Source organism: Micromys minutus, assembly GCF_963924665.1.
Source record: "Micromys minutus genome assembly, chromosome: 23".
In the NCBI taxonomy this organism is placed as follows: Eukaryota; Metazoa; Chordata; class Mammalia; order Rodentia; family Muridae; genus Micromys; species Micromys minutus.
Window position 1 is genome coordinate 37,623,988 of NC_137958.1, and position 12,675 is coordinate 37,636,662.

A 12,675-nucleotide genomic window follows, 5' to 3' on the forward strand; every position below is an offset into this window, starting at 1 on the left:
TTGATTTGCTCTAAGATCTTAGTTTTTCTTTTAGCACTTTGTTTTGTTTTATTTTATCATTACAAAACCAATAAAGGGGAAAGTAATCAAACTAATAAATGAGCAAAGGAACTGAACACAAATGGTTCCCAGAAGGAGTAAGATGACTGATTAACACATGAGAATCAGCACTGATAGCCATCAGAGAAATGTCATAAAAATTGATTCTGAGCTTCCATTTCACCACAGTTAGAGTGACCAACAACAAGAAAACAAACAACAGATGTTTGTGAAGATGTGGAGAAGAAAGGTCCTTTTATACACACTATTGGGAATGTAAACTAATACAGCCGCCACAATACTCCGTCTGGAGGTTCATCAAAAAGTAAAAAGTAGAACTTTTAACGATCCTAGGCCATCATTGCTAACAAAGGAATCAAAGTCAGTCGCTAATAAAGATACCTGTACACCATGGTTATTTTAACAACACCCACGCCAACCACCCTGATGTCAGACTTTATGCCCATCGATGGCAGAATAATCAACAGACAATATAAACACACAATAGAGTATAATCCAGCTATAAAGGAGAATAAAGTCTTGTTGATTTCAGGACATGTATGACACTGGAGATGTATCATTTTTACGGGAGATTATACAGACTCAGACAAATAATTTCATATTTTTTAACAGATGCAAAGTCCAGGAATGAAATACTTGCAGGTAAAAGGTGGGATACTTGAAAAATAAAGAAACTCAACAGGGGGATAAGAGAGTGTAATATGTGGTTTAATATGTCCAAAGTATATTTCATACATGCATGGCAAAGTCATAATGAATGTCATTGTTATATACAATTAACACATGATAGTAAATATTAGAGAATTTCACTGAGTTCTCTCCTGATTGTAATACAGGACATTAAGTACAACTTTTAATACTAACCTTTATTTCTTTTCTCTATCACAGCAAAAATAGGTCAAAAACTAGTTAAAACGAGTAAATAAGCAAAACATGTGCAGGAAGGCATTGCGTGCTTATTAACAAAGAGCACAATTATAGTTTTCTTACATATTTATTTATCCATGATTCGTTTATTTAAAAGCTGTAAATTTTACAGCCTGGTAATTTCTAAAGCAGGATGAAGGCACTGAGAGACCATCTGATCAAGATAAGTTACTCAGATATAACTTTGAATTTGCACTGAAGCCATAAATCAGAAGACTGAGTGATAGGTCATTCATTAAGCTTTCAAGACAAAATGAATCATCAAAAAAAAAATGTGCTCTATCCACTTTCATGTAGAAATGTTACATCTTCTTTGTAAGATAAATGATACTTTATAGAAAATAATAATGTTGATAACATGATTAACCTTAAATAACTTACTCTTAGAATCTTGATAAAGCCAAGCATGATGCTTATATTGATGGAACTAAATAAAAATGGATTCCTGGGGAATCCAGTTAATCTTTTTACCTAACTAGAAAAAAAATGAAATGTGGTACAAGTCACTGGATTTTTGAAGACAGGGACCTCTCAGCATCATAAGCATTTACCTATTCTCAGTGTAATTTCCCTTAGGTTAATTGGCACTGAGTGAAAGAAACCACAGAAATTTAGTTCAGCATAACTGTGTAGTTAAGACAACCGAGTTTAAATAAGAGAAAAAGGAATAAAGGGTACAGAAGAATGCTGACATAAGGAAAAAAACACAGATCATGCAATATTTGAATTATTTTTAAGCAATTTAATAATTCTCTCCTTTCAAAAAAACTTCTCATAATATCTAAATGTCTCCTTTACTCTGAGAAAGTTAAATAAAGCAGTATAATGTTGAATAAGCAATGCCTATGTGGCATGGAAATGCAGCACATTAAATCTGTTGTCATATTAATAAATAAAAAATTTAAAATGAAATATTGCACTCAACACTAAGCATCTGAGAACACTGCATATGTAATCCTTGCTATAATTCATAGAACTTCACAATGCATTTGTCAGTGATTTTTTTACCCTTATCTAATATGTAACCAAAAGAAGGCTTTTTCGTTCTTTCATGAGTTAGATTTAAAAATTGTACTGTAGAAAGTAATGAATGGCCAGTGACACCTTCACTTAAAACTACTATATGCAAAACTCAGAGGGTCTATGAAAGGTGAACAATTATAATACATCTTAAGTTTCGGGATAACGTTATGACTGACATGCTTTACAGGGTAGAAAAGATAATTTTCTATTGTCATTTATCTTATTGCATAAGGTTGATATCTAACTTGATTAGCACAATATCAAAGAGATGAAATTCAATCAGGCAATTTGGGAAAGGGTGCCTAGTGTAAAACAATTCCACTAAATAGAACATTGGTACAGTGAAAGTCTACTTTGATATAGCGAATGTTTCATAATTATTGCTGAAATCATTAACAACACATATATTGAAATGTTCTGAGCCTCAGAACTGCCTGGGAATTCCAGCAAATAAAATAAGGCAGTGTGTCCTGCTTTATCTTGTGCTGTCACCTTTTAGTTGTCACTGTTGAGCAGAATATGGATAAATACTTCACAAAACTCTATCTTGAAACTTCTCTACTGACTAGATAAAGGAGATCAATGATTCTTGTACTCAAATATTTCTGCTCGGTGGTTCGAACACTGAATGCGGCATTTCAGATAGGATGGCTGAGGTCATAAGGAAGCTGGGATAACGCCAGGGAAGTTCTGGCTGCAATTGCAGGAGTTCAGACCTCCAAAACTGATGCAAAAGTCAGGCATGGCAGCACTCCTGAAACTCCTATGCTGAAATGATCAGAAACAAGGTGATTCCTAAAGCTCATAGCTCAACTAGGTTTGCCAAGTCAAGTTCAGTGACAGACACTGGCCCCCAAGGAAGATGCCTTACATCCACCTTTGACCTCCCAATGAACATAGCCTCATAGACAGACAGACACAGACATACACACCTTTGAACACACTTACTAACAAGTACATATATTATATACAAAAAGAGAGAGATAAAGAGAATATAGGAAGAAAGAAAGAAAGAAAGAAAGGAAGGAAGGAAGGAAGGAAGGAAGGAAGGAAGGAAGGAATATAATATATATGCATATATATATATATGTATATACATATATATACCTTAAGAATTCTATGTTCCTTTACACCTTATGTTATAAAATCTTTGAAATGAAAAGGTCTTGTAATCAGAAGTAAAAAATAATCTTTATTTTAAACTACTTTAAAAAGTATTTTTTATTGTTTTTAAATTTAAAGTTTTACAAAACTTAAATTTGATTAGAAATGATACTTTATCTAATTTCAGATCAGTAATATGAACCCTTGTTGCAACAGGACTTACAGGACTCTGCAGTCCTATGGGGAACATTTGCACGTAAACAGAAAACCTCAGATGCAGAGCTGAAGACATAGTATATAGATCAAAACTGCAAGGATAGTAGCAGCTTGTGCTCTAATGCTAATTATGTTACCCAAAAACCTGTTTGCAGTAGGACTAAAGGAAGCCTGTCCCCAGTTGGTTTTTGACTGGTCGATAAAATTACATGACTGGGCTGTCAGAAAAAGGTGGGACTTTAGGGATTTCCAGGAAAGGACCAAGGAAGACAGAAGAGGGGATTCTGCCATGACCAGGGCATGGGAAACAGACCATGCTGGGAAAGTGCAGGAGGAAGAGAAGACTGGCAGGTAGGTACAGGGGGAAAGCAGCTGCAGGAGGGCTGCCCAGCAGAGTCCAGGGCAGCAAGGATGAAATATAGATTTAGTAAGTATTAACTCAGGAATATCAGAGCAGAGTGTGTGTTAGCAATCTGGAGTTAGGGAGTGGCCCAGCCACTGAGCTGCTTAGGGCATATTAAAAATTAGGTTGTGTGTGTGTGTGTGTGTGTGTGTGTGTGTGCGTGTGTGTGTGTGTGTGTGTTTCACTCATGAATACGAAACAATATGGGCAGATATAGAGGACTTTAGAGCTGGTTAGCTATTTACCACTACAATAGTTTCCAAAATATAAGGTGGCATGATGCTTCTTTCCTCGATTTTTAAACATTCAGAGCAAATTCTAACATATCAATAAAACAAACACAATATGAGCAACACCCTGGGAATGTAAATGTTAAAGCATTTAAAAGGACAATACTATACAAACACGATGGGTGTAACTTCGAAATTATAAGACTTCTGATTATAAGACATTTTCATGTCAAAGGTTTCTTAATGGAAGGCAAAAAGGAATGTAGAATTCTAAGAGTATATATTATCTCATCTCATAAAAACAAAATCGGATCTGTCTTCTCTACAGTTGGACACATAGCTCTGAATATGCTAAGAAACACTTTACCACTGAAGTAGATGCCAAGCCATTGACTTTCAAGAAAGAGTCAGGGTAGCCTGGAGATCACACTCCTCTTACCTCCCACCCTAGGACTTGCTAGAACTGTAGGTACACATCATTGAATGTTCACCCCAAGCTACAAGCATTTATACTTCCAGTTAATAAACAAATACCTTTATGTAAAAGTTTTCAGAACCCAGGAGAGGAAAACAGCAGCTAGATGGTATAGTCAGTGTCCTTCTGCTATTTTGGCAAGGTCCTCAAGTGACCACTTCTTTCATGTTACAGCCATTGTTTTTTGCATCACAAACCTGTAGATTTAGAATACCCAATCAAATTGCATGTTGTCAAATACAGGAAACAAAGACACTACATATTATAAAAGACACAGACTCACTGTACACTTGAATTGTCCTCTGGATGCTAATGTGCTGTCACTAACATGCAGCTTCCTGGAAGAACACTGCTTGTGTCCTGTCTCTGTTAGAGAATCTCATTACACTAATATATATAAATGGGCTTTAAATTAATTGATTGCAACTTCTATACAATAACTCTTTGTGAAAATAAATACACTGCTCTGCTTTGAATAATTTCAGGCATATAAATCTTCCTAATTCATTACATAGCATATTTAGTCCAGGGGCACCAAACATTTTCTTGATTGATGAAGCATATTTATTCCATAGAAACAAAAGTGGCATTTACCTATCTTTGTATTGTCATCACAGAACTACATGGCCAGGAGCCATTTCTGTTCTCTGAGAAACTGCAGAGCATCTAGAATGAATAATCCCAGGCCCAACTCTCAGCACCCCTTTTTACACCTGAAGTTAATCTAGTGGGAAACTGGTGAGGTCAGCCGTTACATCTTAGTCCAAACTTGCCACCACTTGCTAGCACGTGATAAAACTGGATTGACTAACTACATCCGAAAACATTTCATATACCATTAACTATGGCCACAGAGCAAGGAGTACATGACATTTTCTAGACTGTAGTTGACTATTACCTGTTCCTTACTGGATTGTGAATAAAAGGAAGAGCCCCAGGGAAGAAAATTTAACTGAAAGAGAGTGTCATTCTATCACGAGGTAACATGGAGTTGCCCTTCTCCTCCCAGAGATGGACTGTAAGGTCTCTCTGCTCTCCTGCTAAACAGAATAGCTATCATTTGACTTCTTAAGGGGTTCAGAGTGTTATTCTGCATCTTAACATTTATTATTTTCTGTGATCATTCATATTCTATCAATAGGCTTAGACTGTGTTCTTTATAGTTCAAAGGTAAAGAAATGTAGTCAGTTTCCCATTAGTCTTGTATTATAATCAATATGATTGGGACAAACCCAGAACAAGCCCCGCCTCTTCCCTAAGCAGTGTACACTTGCTCTCTTGAGCCTTTTCAACACATATATATTATGTACCTGGAATTCTTTGAGATATACTCACTTATCTCATAAATAGACATTTTATCTATACTTGGCAAATAGGATTTTCTCTTCTAAGAAGTCGAATTTAGCCTTTAGAGGTAATCAGTTAAGACCTTTTATGAAAACGTGAATAAAAGGAATCTATATTCAAAGTTATATTGATAGTTCTTGGACATTATACTCTCCATGATTTCTTATCTAGTTATGTGAGCTACATCTACTTATGGTTTTGATGGAAACTATACCATCTGTCATCCACAACAGAAACGTGTTACCACAGCTTAGCAGCTAAGCCATATCTTTGGGTCAAGAGTTCGAGCCCAGCTTATCTGGCTTCTTTCTTAGGGTTTTTATGCTTCAAAAAACATGTCAGCAAGGTTTCTCCATATTTACTGTGTTCTTTTGTTTATTTACTATGTTCTTGGGCTGGGAATGTGTCTCTGAAAACCTTGTAAATTGTGAGAAGAATTAATTTTCCTTCATCTCTGTGACTGAAAACCCGGGCTCCTTACTGTGTGTCTACCAGAGGCTACTCTGAGAATAGAGTGCCTACCAGCAAGTCCCTAGCCTGCAGCCCCTATACGTCCATAGCCACTTTGCTCAAATGATCTAATAAAGCTGAACATAACTGTTACAGAGGAACCACTCCAGTACTTTAAGTGTAAATCAGATCACAATATTCCACAGATTGAACTTCCCAAGGCTCCCCACTGTATTAAGCCAGTAGTCACAAGGCCTGGTTGTCTAAATAGACTCAAAGACCTCAGCTCTGAGTACGCCCCACACACACACTCATTCTTCAAATACACGGGCTCTTTCTAAGTCCCAGGTTGGAGGATATGTCGATTATCCACTGCTGAAGTATTACTATGCCTCTGTTTGATGCTCTTTTCCAGAGAAGCAAGTGTCAGGTTCCCTGTTTCATCACCTCCCTACTGAAGTACCAGAGAAGAGCCTCACAGGGATTCACATAAAATAGTAATGCACTCATCCTTCTTTTATTTTCTGCTCTGACTTTCATTGTTCTGGTGAGCTTGGTACTGTTTGACATTTTTAGGGCAATATTCTGTTTTCATCAGTTTCCCTGCATCCCCACGTGTGTAAGGTCAATGGAGTCAAGGCCATTCCTGTTTATGCTTGTTTTTCTAGAGTAACGCTTAACACATAGAAAATGCTCTATACCGTTTGTTTAGTGAATGGGTGGAAACACGTTGGAATGATTCTTAAGCCCCACCCACTGGTTAGCATGAAACAGTAGAAGCTAAGTACTCCTAATAGCAATTTTCATTTCAAATTGTGCTTCGTTAAAATATTTCTTTCGATTATAACTCCCTATTGGATAATCCTGAACTCCCAGTCCAATTCTACTTCCTCCTGTAAACAAAAGTACTTAAGAATCAGAATAATGAAATGGGAAGTGTACATTATTTTCTGACGTTTAGTGTGTATTTTTTCCTAGAATTGTCTTCTATTATGTGTGTCTCTCGGTGTTCTCTGTATTTGACTTGTTTTGTAATGGGAAATATCAAAATAAAAATTATTTGTCTGTGAAGAAAACATACTTGAAGGACTTCAGAATTTTGGCCATGAAGAGGTAATGTTGCTTATACCATAAAATATTAAATAGAAACTCATTTTTTTATTTAAATGAGTTACTTGAGTTAGGTATGTTCACAGAAATGGATTCTTAGTCAGGGTTTCTATTCCTGCACAAAACATCATGACTAAGAAGAAAGTTAGGGAGGAAAGGGTTTATTCAGCTTACACATCCACACTGCTGTTCATCACCAAAGGAAGTCAGGACTGGGACTAAAGCAGGTCAGGAAGCAGGAGCTGATGCAGAGGCCATGGGGGAATGTTACTTACTGGCTTGCTTCCCCTGACTTGCTCAGCCTTCTTTCTTATAGAACCCAGGTCTACTAGCCCAGGGATGGCACCACCCACAATGGGCTGGGCCCTCCTCCTTGATCAGTCCTTGAGAAAATGCCTTACAGCTGGGTCTCATGGAGGTATTTCCTCAACTGAGGCTCCTTTCTCTGTGATTAACCCAAGCATGTGTCAAGTTGACCAAACCCAGCCAGTACAACTGACCCCCAACAACTTGGCACACAAACACATCACTAAAGTCTGAACCCTCACCTTCTTATTCACCCCCAAAATTTAATTAACCTTAAAAGTCCCACAGTCTTTACAAAATCTTACATATTAAAATTTCCATCCCTTTAAAATATCCAATCTCTTAAAAACCAAAGTCTTTTTACAATTCAAAGTCTCTTAACTGTGGGCTCCACTTCTTCCTTCAAGAGGGAAAAATATCAAGGCACAGTCACAATCAAAAAAAAAAAAAAAAAAAAAAAAAAAAAAAAGCAATCTCTAAACATCCAATATCTGGGATCCACTCACAAACTTCTGGGCTCCTCCAAGAGCTTGGCTCACTGGCCTTTGTAGTACACACCTTGTCTTCTAGGCTCCAGCTTGCCTGTGTTTTACTGCTGCTGGTGGTCTTGGTGGTCATCTTATGGTACTGGCATCTCCAAATCACTGCTATTATCCACTGTAACTAGGCTTGACCAATAGCCTCTCCAGACTCTCTTCATGGTGCCAAGCCTCAACTCCTTGGCACGACCCCTTCAGTCCTGAGACATTAATTGCAACTGAAGCACACCTTGAAAATGGCTTTCCATTGCCTCTCACAGTGCCGAGCCTCAGCCTCTCTTCATGACCCCTTCATTCCCTCAAAACCAGGACAAACTGGGTGGTGACTTACATATTACCAAGTCCAGCCAGAGCACGAGGTACAACCTTGGCTATCTCTGGAACACATCCTCTTTGTGCTCTCACAAAACAGTTCCCAGAAGATTTCACCTCAATGATGCTGGTCTCTTCCTAATCACCACTAATTTCTTAGATCCAGCTGACCAGCATCAATAGTCCCAGTAAAGCAAAGGTTTTGTTTTAGTACTTCTGGTATTTTACTAATCACAGCTGACTCTTCAGCCCCAGCTAACCAAAACCACAGAATCTTCACAATCAAAATGGCAATAGCCTTGACAAGAGTCTTTAATCTTCCCTCTGAAAGTTCACAAGTCAGGCCTCCTGCACTGTTCTCAATATTATTTTCCAAGCTCCTAAAGAACATCCCACAGAGCTCTTAACATACAAATGGCTCTTCTAGCTTAAAGTTCCAAAGTTTTTCCACAGCCCTCTCAAAAACATGGTCAGGTTGTCACAGGAATATCCCACTAGGCTGGCACCAATTTCTTTTAGTCAGAGTTTCTATTCCTGCACAAAACATCATGACCAAGAAGCAAGTTGGGAAGAAAGGGGTTTATTCAGCTTACACTTCCACATTGCTGTTATTATAAAAGGAAGTCAGGACTGGAACCAAAGTAGGTCAGGATACAGGAGCTTATGCAGAGATCATGGATGGATGTTACTTACTGGCTTGCTCAGCCTGCTTTCTTATAGAACCCAGTCTACCAGCCCAGGAATGGCACCACCCACAGTGGGCTGGGCCCTCCCCCCTTGATCACTAGTTAAGAAAATGCCTTACAGCTGGATCTCATGGAGGCATTTTCTCAACTGAGGCTCCTTTCTCTGTGATAACTCCAGCTTGTGTCAAGTTGACACAAAACCAGTCAGTACAGATTCCCGAGTCCATTTCATGTTCTTGAACTATATTCCTGAGAAAGATCCTGGACTGGAGTATGGTTGATATACCTCACCAAATTCCACTGAAGAAAATCTAGGTCCCTTTCCCAGAAGGTATCAATTATAAAGAGCTTTGTGGCTAAGGTGTAACTTTGTGCCCACTACTCCTTGAGATTGTGTCCTGTTTGAACCTATGCAGGGCTTCTGCATGCTGTATCACGGTCTCTCTGAGTTTCTATGTGCATCAGCCATGTTGGATCCGAATCACCCACCACGTTTGCTCTTTGACTGTCTCCTGTTCCTCATAAAACCCAGAGTCTTGAAGGGAGGGGTTTGATAGGACATTCCAGTCAGTGATGATCACTCCAAAGTCTCTCACTGCACATTGTCTAGCTGCAAGTCTCTGCCATCTACTGCAAGAAGTTTCCTTACGGAATGGAATCAGGAAACTTACTGCTACAGTTCTCACAGATTCCTGACTGAAAACAAAACAAAAAGAAAAAACCGTCCAAGGCGTGTTTACAGAAATGCACCTTGAGTGGTGGTGATTCCAGACAAATTTTTGGAGACATATGATAGATGGAGGAATAGAAATGATGAAATTGATAGAACCTTCCTGACACTCATTGTTTTTCCAATGTTTGTTTTTCTGCCTGAGTGCTCCAGTTAACACATACTAATGCCCGATCTCTTGCGAACCTCTCACCTTGTCAGAATGTCAAAGCTAGAAGTGATTTCTGTAATTTTCCATTAGTCATTGGGTAGTCCACTGTAGCAGCAGATTAAGTCTCTTGGCTGGCTTGCTAGGCTGGTGCCAAAGACTGTTAAATGTTCTTTATGTATTGTTTGCTTCAGTATTTGTGACTCAAAGTAGTTCTGCTAAGTACTCCATGATTCCTACAAAATATGTCAGTAGAAAGAAGTCAGCTGATATCATAGGAATGATTACATCAAACAAAAAGTTCAGGAAAATCCATAGAAACGTGGAAAAATACACTTCCATGAAGGCAATTACTTTTCCCAATACTAGAATAAAGAACTAGTGATGTTGGGTGCCCAACATTAGCTAGGGAGGATGATTAATCAGGAAAAGAAGTGGAGGAGAGCACAGTCAGAAGACGAGGAGCACATTCCAAGCTGGAAATGGAACAGAAATGAACAGCTGTGCCAAGAACCGCACACCCAGAACAGCATAATACTACACATGCTCATTGCTGGCATCGTCAGCCGGATATTTCCCTAGCAGGAGGCATCAGGGCCCTGATACAAACCCATTTGAGTGGGTGGCTGGCCTATAACCCAGGGGAAGATCCCAGGGGGAAGCTGCAATAAGTTTCATCGGCTGACCAGAAAGGCACACTTCTGTGGAATACACCTGCAAGTCTGTGAACAGTAACCTCATCCCTCTATTCCTGTGTTCCACAGCATCTTCTAAGTCCGTTGTCAGTTTAAGATCAACATGGCATGTCGCTTTATCATCCATATCAGATTTAAAACTACTGAAAACTCTATCTGTTCCTAAATTCTGTAAGTTATAGAAAGTCCCATTTTCTCTCAGTATCCTTGTTCCACGAGATCTTTTTTTTTAATTGAACAACTTTATTTTAAAAAACAAAGATAAATGTACAGACTTTAAGCATTTTTGCATAAAAGTATAAGAATACATTTTTGTCAGTACTTGATTTTTTTAAAGGTTTGATAGTATGCATTAAAATCTTACTAGTTACAATGAGCATAAAGTACATGTAAAACAAGATGTAACCTGGAAATAGTCAAAGTTTTTTTTTGATGTGTAACGATTTAGCATAATGGTTTTTTCGTTTTCTTTTTTTTCTTTCTTTTTTTTTTTTTCTTGAACTTCATATAATCTGTGAGCTGTTTCTGGGGTGTTCAGAGCTTTCTGGGTTATTTTTTTTTTTAATCTTTAGTCATTTTTTTTTAAACAGTGAAGGCATTATTCCCCTCCTGGTCTGACTTCTGGCACTTCCTCATTCCATTCGTCCTCTTCCTCTTCCACATCTCCAAGAGGCTGTCCCCACCTACCCCACCCCACCTTTCCAGATGGCTAGGTGCTTTTTTTCTCACTGAGTCCAGACACAGCATTCCTCTGCTGGAGTGTTGGGGGCCTCATATCAGCGGGTATATGCTGCCTGGTTGGTGGCTCAATGTCTGAGAGATCTTGGGGGTCCAGGTTAGTTGAGATGGGTTTCAATGTGGTCACCCTCCTCCTCAGCTTCTTCCAGCCTTTCCCTAATTCAACCACAGGGATCCCAGACTTAGGTCCATTGCTTGCATGTAAGTATCTGCATCTGTCTCAGTCAGCTGCTTGTTGGGCCTCTCGGAGGGCAGCCATGCTAGGCTCCTGTCTGTAAGCACACCATAGCATCAGTAATAGGTTCTACCAGATCTTCAAAGAGGTTTAGAAAATGGTTAATTATAAGAGAAGATTAGTGCACTAATTTTCATGACATTAATTACACATATTGGATTATATAGTTTTTCATCATTATCATCAGACCAAGTACACAAGAAAATGCATCTATCACACATGACCAGCGTCAACCCTGCTCCTTACTCATCTCCTCACGGTTCATCGAGTTACTTAACAGCTATTTACTGTTGTTTAATGAGACAACTGTTTATAATGTCAACAATTATGACAGGCCTGTTTGCAAACCTCAAAGAAGTCTTTGCTCTTCACTCCTCTCTTGCCTTTCGAGGAGAAAGGACCAAACCATGAAAACATAAAAGCATGAGGTAAAATGCCAGTAACCTTTGCAATATTACATGTTGTCTCTTGGAGCTTATGCAGTGTCTCAGCATATGAGATGGCCAAGCTCTTGCTACCAACCCCAATTTCTGAGTTCAGTACCCAGTTCTACCTGCTGGGAGAACTGATTCCTGGAAGTTGTCATCTGACCTCTCCGTGTTCACTATGGTAGGAGTGCATTAGCACAGACACACACACACACACACACACACACACACACACACACACACACGTTCAGGACATATAATATAAACAAACAAAGAAATACATAAGTAAGTGGAATTTAAAAAATGTTTAATTCTGATTCTGTCTAAATTCCTGTAACTATCATTTAAGGAATTCTACATATCAAAATAAATGTTGATAAAGTACCTATAATGTATCAGGTTTTTTTTTTTTTTTTTTTTTTTTTTTTTTTTTTTTTTTTTTGAGAGAGAATAAGAAGAATGGTGGGCAATCAGAAAAATAGAAAACCTTGTGTGAAAGAATGTATAGCACAC